This window comes from Hyla sarda, chromosome 8 (assembly GCF_029499605.1).
Source record: "Hyla sarda isolate aHylSar1 chromosome 8, aHylSar1.hap1, whole genome shotgun sequence".
Taxonomy (NCBI): Eukaryota; Metazoa; Chordata; class Amphibia; order Anura; family Hylidae; genus Hyla; species Hyla sarda.
Window position 1 is genome coordinate 211,490,664 of NC_079196.1, and position 10,447 is coordinate 211,501,110.

Consider the following 10,447-nt stretch of genomic DNA (forward strand, 5'->3'; position numbering starts at 1 on the left):
ATACGCCACCATTGTGTGCAGGAAGGACCAGGTACTGCGGCCAAGCTCTTCTCGATCTAATGGACACTCGGCGGGGCGCTCCTTATCCTCCACATCACCCTCCTGAAAGAAAGAACACGATTCAGCAGGAAAATAAGATACAGTCGCCCCCTCACGTGGTGGTGTCCAGGATACAGTCACCCCCTCACATGGTGGTATCCTGGATACAGTCGCCCCCTGACGTGGTGTCCGGGATACAGTCGGCCCCTCACGTGGTGGTGTCCGGGATACAGTCGGCCCCTCACGTGGTGGTGTCCGGGATACAGTCGGCCCCTCACGTGGTGGTGTCCGGGATACAGTCGGCCCCTCACGTGGTGGTGTCCGGGATACAGTCGGCCCCTCACGTGGTGGTGTCCGGGATACAGTCGGCCCCTCACGTGGTGGTGTCCGGGATACAGTCGGCCCCTCACGTGGTGGTGTCCGGGATACAGTCGCCCCCTCACGTGGTGGTGTCCGGGATACAGTCGCCCCCTCACGTGGTGGTGTCCGGGATACAGTCGCCCCCTCACGTGGTGGTGTCCGGGATACAGTCGCCCCCTCACGTGGTGGTGTCCGGGATACAGTCGCCCCCTCACGTGGTGGTGTCCGGGATACAGTCGCCCCCTCACGTGGTGGTGTCCGGGATACAGTCGCCCCCTCACGTGGTGGTGTCCGGGATACAGTCGCCCCCTCACGTGGTGGTGTCCAGGATACAGTCGCCCCCTCACGTGGTGGTGTCCAGGATACAGTCGCCCCCTCACGTGGTGGTGTCCAGGATACAGTCGCCCCCTCACGTGGTGGTGTCCAGGATACAGTCGCCCCCTCACGTGGTGGTGTCCAGGATACAGTCGCCCCCTCACGTGGTGGTGTCCAGGATACAGTCGCCCCCTCACGTGGTGGTGTCCAGGATACAGTCGCCCCCTCACGTGGTGGTGTCCAGGATACAGTCGCCCCCTCACGTGGTGGTGTCCAGGATACAGTCGCCCCCTCACGTGGTGGTGTCCAGGATACAGTCGCCCCCTCACGTGGTGGTGTCCAGGATACAGTCGCCCCCTCACGTGGTGGTGTCCAGGATACAGTCGCCCCCTCACGTGGTGGTGTCCAGGATACAGTCGCCCCCTGACGTGGTGGTGTCCAGGATACAGTCGCCCCCTGACGTGGTGGTGTCCAGGATACAGTCGCCCCCTGACGTGGTGGTGTCCAGGATACAGTCGCCCCCTGACGTGGTGGTGTCCAGGATACAGTCGCCCCCTGACGTGGTGGTGTCCAGGATACAGTCGCCCCCTCACGTGGTGGTGTCCAGGATACAGTCGCCCCCTGACGTGGTGGTGTCCAGGATACAGTCGCCCCCTCACGTGGTGGTGTCCAGGATACAGTCGCCCCCTCACGTGGTGGTGTCCAGGATACAGTCGCCCCCTCACGTGGTGGTGTCCAGGATACAGTCGCCCCCTCACGTGGTGGTGTCCAGGATACAGTCGCCCCCTCACGTGGTGGTGTCCCGGCTACAGTCGCCCCCTCAAGTGGTGGTGTCCAGGATACAGTCGCCCCCTCAAGTGGTGGTGTCCAGGATACAGTCGCCCCCTCACGTAGTGGTGTCCCGGATACAGTCGCCCCCTCACATGGTGGTGTCCAGGATACAGTCGCCCCCTCACGTGGTGGTGTCCAGGATACAGTCGCCCCCTCACGTGGTGGTGTCCAGGATACAGTCGCCCCCTCACGTAGTGGTGTCCAGGATACAATCGCCCCCTCACGTGGTGGTGTCCAGGATACAGTCGCCCCCTCACATGGTGGTGTCCAGGATACAGTCACCCCCTCATGTGGTGTCCAGGATACAGTCACCCCCTCATGTGGTGTCCAGGATACAGTCGCCCCCTCACGTGGTGGTGTCCAGGATACAGTCACCCCCTCATGTGGTGTCCAGGATACAGTCGCCCCCTCACGTGGTGGTGTCCAGGATACAGTCACCCCCTCATGTGGTGTCCAGGATACAGTCGCCCCCTCACATGGTGGTGTCCAGGATACAGTTACAGGCTCAGTTGCCATTAGTAACCAATCAGTTCACTGGTTTCCCGGAGGGCTGCGCTGTGATTGGTTGCCATGGGTAACACACTATTCCTCAGCCGTCTCCCTCCTGTATGACCATGCCCGGGTCACCTCTCACCTGCGGGGCCGCGCTCTGCTTCCTCTGCTCCCTCATCCAGCTCTTGAAGTCCATACAGGCTCTGCACGGCTTCTTGGGCTTCGCCTCCCCCTCCTGACCGACCCCATCCTGCTTCACCCCCGGGATAGCGAACGGGAACCCGCTGAGAGGGTTAGAAGGCTGCCGGTCACTGGGCGCCGCCATATTGACATGAGCGCAGTGCATGCTGGGAGCTCACACTGACAGGCGGAACTGGGCCGCAGATCTATGACATAATACAGTCAGTATACTATCGTGATGACGTCACACTTTCATACTTGATACAACAATGTTGGGGGGGGGGGGGGGGGGGAGACCCTTAATATTTAATGTGTATTCAGAAAGAAATCCTCTTTCTTTTCCCCGCGCGGTGGAGTAACACAGGATCACCAGCAGATGGCGCTCACAAGCCATGAATATAGGATAAAAAGCGTCTGAAAGAAAATCCGTCTTTATTGCCCATAGCAACCAATTAGCGTTCAGCTTATATGTCTGGAAAAATTGAAAGCTGTGATGTGATTGGTTGCTATGGGCAACAAAGACAGTTTTTCGTAGCATTTTTTCTTCTTTCCTTCATGACGCAAATTATGTAGTTTTTTTTATATTTTTTCCCCTTGTGTTTTTGTTGTGTTACGATGTGGATTCAAAAGTTTCCTCAAACAATGCATTGTGTTTTATGGATTAAAGGAGTTCTGTAGTCAAATACAGTGACCCCCCCCCCCCCCCCCGACCTACGATGGCCCCAACATACGATCATTTCAGCATACGATCACTCTCAGAGGCCATCGCATGTTGAAGGCAGCATCAACATACGATGCTTTTGTATGTCGGGACCATCGCATAAACAGCTATCCGGCAGCGCTGACTGCTGCCACCGGATAGCTGTTTACGGTGCCCCGTGTGGTCTGCTGACGATCACTTACCTGTTCTCGGGGCTCCGGCGCGTCCTCTTCGGGATCCTCTGCGTTGCCGGCGCTCTCCGTCGTCATCACGTCACTGTGCACGCCATCCCGTCATCCAATAGGAGCGGTGTGCGTAGCGACATGATGGCGGCGACCGAGAGCGAGGATCCCGGGGGAAGCAGAGATGTCTGGAGCGTCGGGGAAGCGGCAAAAGCGATGGAGGGCGACATCCAGGGCAGCGGTGACGCTCCGGAGCGGCGGGGACAGGTGAGTATAACTTCCTATTCTTTCCCTTGCACAGATCCCTCAACATATGATGGTTTCAACAAACGATGGTTCATTTGGAAAGGATTACCATGGTATTTTGAGAGACCACTTTATAACTTATCCCCTATCCAAAAGGACAAATGATAGGGGATAAGTTATAGATCGTGGGAGTCCGTCCGCCATCTTCTGAATGGGGCCCCAGCAGTCTGATGGAAGGGGGCGTGCTGACCCCCACACAGAGCAACATCCGACACGACCCTCCATGTGTCCCATAGAGCAGTGGTGTTCAACCTGCGCACCTCCAGATGTTGCAAAACTACAACTCCCAGCATGCCCGGACAGCCGTTGGCTGTCCGGGCATGCTGGGAGTTGTAGTTTTGCAACATCTGGAGGTCCGCAGGTTGAAGGCCACTGCCATAGAGATACATTGAGGGGGCATGTCGTCCGCAGCTTCCGGCAGACTGCCGGGGCCCCGTTCAGGAGATGGCGGGGATCCTTTGGATAGGGGATATTTCACTGCATAAACTCCTTTAAAAAAAATAAAAAAAAGCTAGAGGTAAATAGGGAAATGTTATGGGGTTTTGGGGGTGTTCTCCTATATCCCAGTGGTCTCTTACCCTTGTTACCTCTGTGCGCTCGGCAGGCCGATCCTATACCTATGCTACCTGGGAGCTGGGGTAGAAATCAGCGGCAGTGCCTCCACCCAACGGATCATCCAGGGTATGGATGTGGGGTCCCGCTGGAAACATCTTTGAGAAAACAGTAAAACTGACACAAAGCTTACTTGAAACTAACTTTTTATTGCATAAAGGAAAACAACCATGCAGAACATAACAAAGCGGTTAGAAATTTCAATTGGGGGGGGGAGGTGAGGTTATGGGAATTGCTGCGGGAGTTATAAACCTGCATATTGAACACTGTTAGTCGTGAATGACGTTCTGATTAGAGATGAGCGAACTTACAGTAAATTCGATTCGTCACGAACTTCTCAGCTCGGCAGTCGATGACTTTTCCTGCGTAAATTAGTTCAGCCTTCAGGTGCTCCGGTGGGCTGGAAAAGGTGGATACAGTCCTAGGAAAGAGTCTCCTAGGACTGTATCCACCTTTTCCAGCCCACCGGAGCACCGGAAAGCTGAACTGATTTATGCAGGAAAAGTCATCAACTGCCGAGCCGAGAAGTTCGTGACGAATCGAATTTACTGTAAGTTTGCTCATCTCTAGTTCTGATAGTTGACCATACCATCCCGAGTAGTTTTATTGTGCTGTCCCGATCCTTCATTATTGTATTGTAATAGGATTCTTCATTGTCCAAACGTGTCCATTCCTGATGTGGTTGTTTTGATGGTTGGTCTTCGGACCAGTTCTACTTTTAATTTGCCTTCGTATGTAACTTTTTCATTATCTAAATAAAGCTTCACTGTTTGATGATTAAAACGGTTAGAAAAAGTATAGCACAAAAATCAGACAAAATGTAATGTATACAGTGACCCCCCGACATACGATCATTTCAACATACAATGGCTTCTCAGAGGCCATCGCATGTTGAAAACTAAAAATATAAAAGAGAGCGCTCCATAGCGTAAAACCGACTGGGTAGGTATTAGTAGAAGGATTCTTTTTAAAGCCTCTTACCCCAGGTGGTTGTGTGAGCTCACACACAACAATGGACAGCGTGTAAGGATTGTTAGTGACCGGTCTGCAGCCTCCCAACCAAGTAGATAGAGACAAATGGACTTCACGGGTGCGGTGGGTCTTTTGCGGCGCTGACTCGGAACAGGCACATCAGGTGAGTATAAAAGGTTTATTAAAATGTAACGCGTTTCACCGCACATGGGCAGCTTCATCAGGCATGGTAATCACAGGAAAGGGGGGGGGGGGCTTATATACAGAGAAAAAATTTACTCTTTAACAACTTTTGTATCAGGAATAAAAGATTATAAAGTTACAGAAAATACAAGTTACCACATCATAACAACTTTCAGCATAGCATGCAAGGGGTGTATCTCCAGGGGTGTATCTATTCTATCTTTTAGTGTGTGAACATGCCCTCATTAGCAGGAGTGTATCTATTTCTGGACTCATTAAAGGAGTAGTCCAGTGGTGACCCAGTGGTGAACAACTTATCCCCTATCCTAAGGATAGGGGATAAGTTTGAGATCGCGGGGGGTCCGACCGCTGGGGCCGATCTCTGTACGGAGCCCCGACAGCCCGCGGGAAGTGGGCGTGTCGACCTCCGCACGAAGCGGCGGCCGACACGCCCCCTCAATACAACTCTATGGCAGAGCCGAAGCGCTGCCTTCGGCAATCTCCGGCTCTGCCATAGAGATGTATTGAGGGGGCGTGTCGGCCGCCGCTTTGTGCGGGGGTCGACACCCGCTATCTGGCCGTACAGAGAGATCGGACCCGTACAGAGAGATCGCAGGGGGCCCCATCGGTCGGACCCCCCGCAATCTCAAAGTTATCCCCTATCCTTAGGATAGGGGATAAGTTTTTCACCACTGGACTACCCCTTTAAAGGGAACGGCTATATATTGTCACAATAGATGTCATTATCAAATGTGTTTTTTTGGTGTGTGAACACACTGATTTCCAGGGGTGTATCTAGTCTGTCTTTTTGGTGTGTGAACACGCTCTGATATCCAAGGGCGTGTCTATTTTTTATGCCAGACTCATTAAAGAGAACGGCTATATTATAAAAGATGTCAGGAACAAATGTGTTTTTTGATGTGTGAACACGCTCTGATTTCCAGGGGTGGATCTATGATATCTTTTGGTGTGTGAACACGCTCCAATTTCCGCTCCAATTTCCATTCCAAAATGGAAATTGAAGCGTGTTCACACATCAAAAGATAAAATAGATACACCCCTGGAAATCACAGCATGTTCACACATCAAAAAGACAGACTAGATACACCCCTGGAAATCAGAGTGTGTTCACACATCAAAAAACACATTTGATACTGACATCTATTGTGACAATATATAGCCGTTCCCTTTCATGAGTCCAGTATAAAAATAGATACACTCCTGCAAATCAGGGAGTGTTCACACACTAAAAGATAGAATAGATACACCCCTGGAAATTAGTACAAACTAAAACAAATATTATGCACATATTTGCTTACCTCCCACAGTGAGTTTGCATGCTATGCTGAAAGTTGTTATGATGTTTTCTAACTTTCTATAATGTTTTATTCCTGATACAAAAGTTGTTAAAGAGTTAATTTTTTCTCTGTATATAAGTCCCCCCCTTCCTGTGATTACCATGCCTAATGAAGCCGCCCATGTGCGGTGAAACGCGTTGCATTTTAATAAACCTTTTATACTCACCTGATGTGTCTGTTCCGAGTCAGCAGCGCATGTTGAAGGCAGCATCAACATACGATGCTTTTGTATGTCGGGGCCATCGCATAAACGGCTATCCGGCAGTGCAGACTGCTTCAGCTGCCACCGGATAGCCGTTTACGGTGCCCCGTGTGGTCCGCTGACGATCACTTACCTGTCCTCGGGGCTCCGGCGCGTCCTCTTCGGGCTCCCCTGCATCGTCGGCGCTCTCCATCGTCGTCATCACGTCGCTGCGCATGCCGTCCCGTCATCCAATAGGAGCGGCGTGCGTAGCGACGTGATGGCGGCGACGGAGAGCGAGGATGCCGGGGAAGCAGAGGCCTTTGCCGGAGCGTCGGGGACGCGACGACAGCGATGGAGGGCGACATCCAGGGCAGCGGTGACGAGCGGTGACAGTCCGGAGCGGCGGGGACAACTGAGTATAACCTCCAATACTAGTGGTCTTCAACCTGCGGACCTCCAGATGTTGCACAACTACAACTCCCAGCATGCCCGGACAGTCGTTGGCTGGGTGTTGTAGTTTTGCAACATCTGGAGGTCCTCAGGTTGTAGACCACTCTCCTATACTTTACATTGCACGGATCCCTCAACATACGATGGTTTCAACAAACGATGGTCCATTTGGAATGGATTACCATCGTATGTTGAGGGACCACCGTATATAGGTCTCACCCACCCACACACATTAACCACCCTAATCTTCACACTAGCGGTTGTTAGGTACCTTCACTTGGTCCCATTGAATTGATGGGGCCCAAACAAAATCCTGCTCCACAGTGTTACTTGGAGTTGCCTGAAACTCTCAGAATCAGTAACTGGGTATTTTATCCATGAGTACAGAGTGCCCTGTTGTGGAACAGGATAAGAAGGGCCCAGGCCCCTACATTACACAGCTGCACAGGTTATCATCGGCCGGGAAGGGACATCTCTGCAGCCGGCGATTAGCTGAGTGCAGTGTGACATGGCCCAAAAACCAGGAAGAAGACAGGACAGGAGAGCGAGGTAGGTAAGGTAAAGTTTATTATTTTAATGATTCCCTAGCATTGGGACCAGTAATGAACGGCTGCAATTTTGTACCAGGAACTAGACCCATAGACAAAAGGAATTATGGACTACTTCACCACTCCTTTGGAGAATCGAGAGAGACTGATATTGGACCAGGACAACAACAGCATATTGCTGATAGAGGTACAAATGATCCTGATTTTAATTTCCAAGCTACGACTGTCCTTTTCCATAAGAGGATTTGTTGCAGGACAAATTAAGGCACAGTGCAGACATTGATTTTTTAAAAATATTTATATGCACGAGCGTTTAGCCCCACGTGGTTTAAGGCTTACTATTGACCCCACTTTTAAGAACAACGATGAATATGTTTTAGAATGGGATGATGTTTTACCAGAATGTTGACATATTTTGCTACAACATATATGCAAAAAGCAAAAAAAACTACAAACGAAATTGAGCCAACCATCCTTCAACTCTGTGATTTTTCACACTATAATGAGTTTGATAAATTAGATAGGGGTGTCTCAAATAGAATCAGGGGTTTACAGAACATGGAATAAGAAACCCATCTCAGAGGATTCAGAACCTATGAATAACAAAACTAATAACAAAAAATACAAACAAACCAAACCAGTTACACCAATCATCCACTCCCAAAGGAGAATGGAAAATACCATACCAACAAATTCCTATAGGAATTTCGCAACTAAAGTGCCCAGGACACAACGTCATGTCAAAGAGAGGACTGATAATATGGAGAAGAAGGCCTACAACTCGAGAACCTACATTAATACAGCAAGAGGAAGTACAGGAAATAATAATAGTGCAACGCGGGGGGAGCCCCTCACAAACCAATACGGGTTTACGAACAGCAAAAGAACAGACAAAGGATCCATCAACCAATGAAAATGTGGAATGTCTTGATCACCTTACTTTGGAGGCAAAAGTACAGATCCTAGAAATTAGGAATACCATAGACCGGCTGCAGGAAGAGATTGGACGGAGTCGTCCAAGTGAGTACACAGACACCACAATATTACAATTCTGACCATCTCCAACACAAGAAAATACACAAGTGGATGAGATGTCCATTCTCACCTTACATGATGGATCCCTCTCAATGACAGAAACAGGGAAAGGAACATCTGAACCTGTAAATTGTAGTAGTACACCCACTTCACCGACTGCCATTGGAAATATTACCATCTAGCAATGAAAAAAGAAAAAAAGTTGGCGACTCACCGGAGCTGGTTTTCAGGCAATTTCTTCTTTATTAGTACCCACATACATGGGGAGAGAAAAGACGTACAGGGGGTGCAGCTGTCTGGCAACGGGACCGTTTCACATGCTTAACATGCTTCGTCTGGCCGGAGCTGGAAGACTAACACGTGACTCTATATACAGGTAAGTACCTCCTATTAACCTATCACCTGCAACCACGTGTTCAGTGATGGAGAAGGTGGGCGGTAACTAAAATAGTAATGGTCCACCTTTCTTATGAAAATAAAATCGTGCAATACAAACTGTATAGAAAACTAAATTTAAAAACAAGGAGCTAAATCGACCCGGTCATTAAGACCCAAAGGGCCGGTTGCCTCAGTCTTTAAAATCCAGTAAGTTTCCCTCTGGAGTAGATACTTATCACGTGACATACCTGGTCTGTGTTCCACTCTTTCTATTCCTGCAAAGGACATAGCTTCTGGATTCCCTCCGTGCGCTTCAACTATGTGGTTTATCAGACGCGGCGCACCCTTTCGGGTACGGAAAGAATAAACATGTTCGCGTATGCGATTAACCCCTTAACGACGCAGGACGTATATTTACGTCCTGCGCCGGCTACCGCGATGTGAAAAAACCTGCACGGGCAGAATATTACACACACCACATATTTTGTGCGGCAGGTAATGAGTGTAGTTACAGTGTGTGTTACAGGTCCTAAGCGCATTGTTTTTAGACCGTTATTAAGTTTACAGAAATTGCAACTTTTGCATTGATAGTTACCTACAGGGACAATATCATTAAACCAAGATACTTTTGTAGTTTTAGATTTCTTTGTATAATTTTTCAGTGCATCTCCCAGTGTTTTATTTTTTTTTTTTGTATGCTATTAATGGTTTCCTTTTTGCTACATTTCTCATGTCCCCATCTCCTTCTATTATAAACCAGTTTCTTCTAATCGCTTGTTCTATCACTTTATTTACTGGTGAGTTTTTAAATGTAAATATAAACCTCTTCTCATCCTCTTTCTTCTTTCTTTTACTCTTAGACCTTAGTAACTCGTCTCTTTTTAAATTGTCCGCTCTTTTTCTAGCTGTTGTTAGCATTGTTTCTGGATATTTTCTTTCTTTTAATCTTATTTGTAATTCATCTGCTTGAATTCTATACGTGGTTACTGATGCGTTATTTCTTTTGAGCCGGACGAATTGTCCATAAGGGATTCCCTTTTTAACACATTCAGGGTGCGAGCTTTCATAGTGTAGTATTGTATTTTTAGCTACACTTTTTCGGTAACCTTCGCTTATTATTTTATTTTCTATTGCTAACAAGCGAACGTCCAGAAATTCTATAGAGTCTCCCCCAACTTGAGACGTAAACGACATATTGGTATCTTTGGCTGTATTTAAGTAAGTGACAAATTCCTGAAATTGGGGCTCAGTCCCTGACCAAACAACCAAAATGTCGTTGACGAATCTTGAAGATGACTGGATATATTGGATAAAGGGATTTT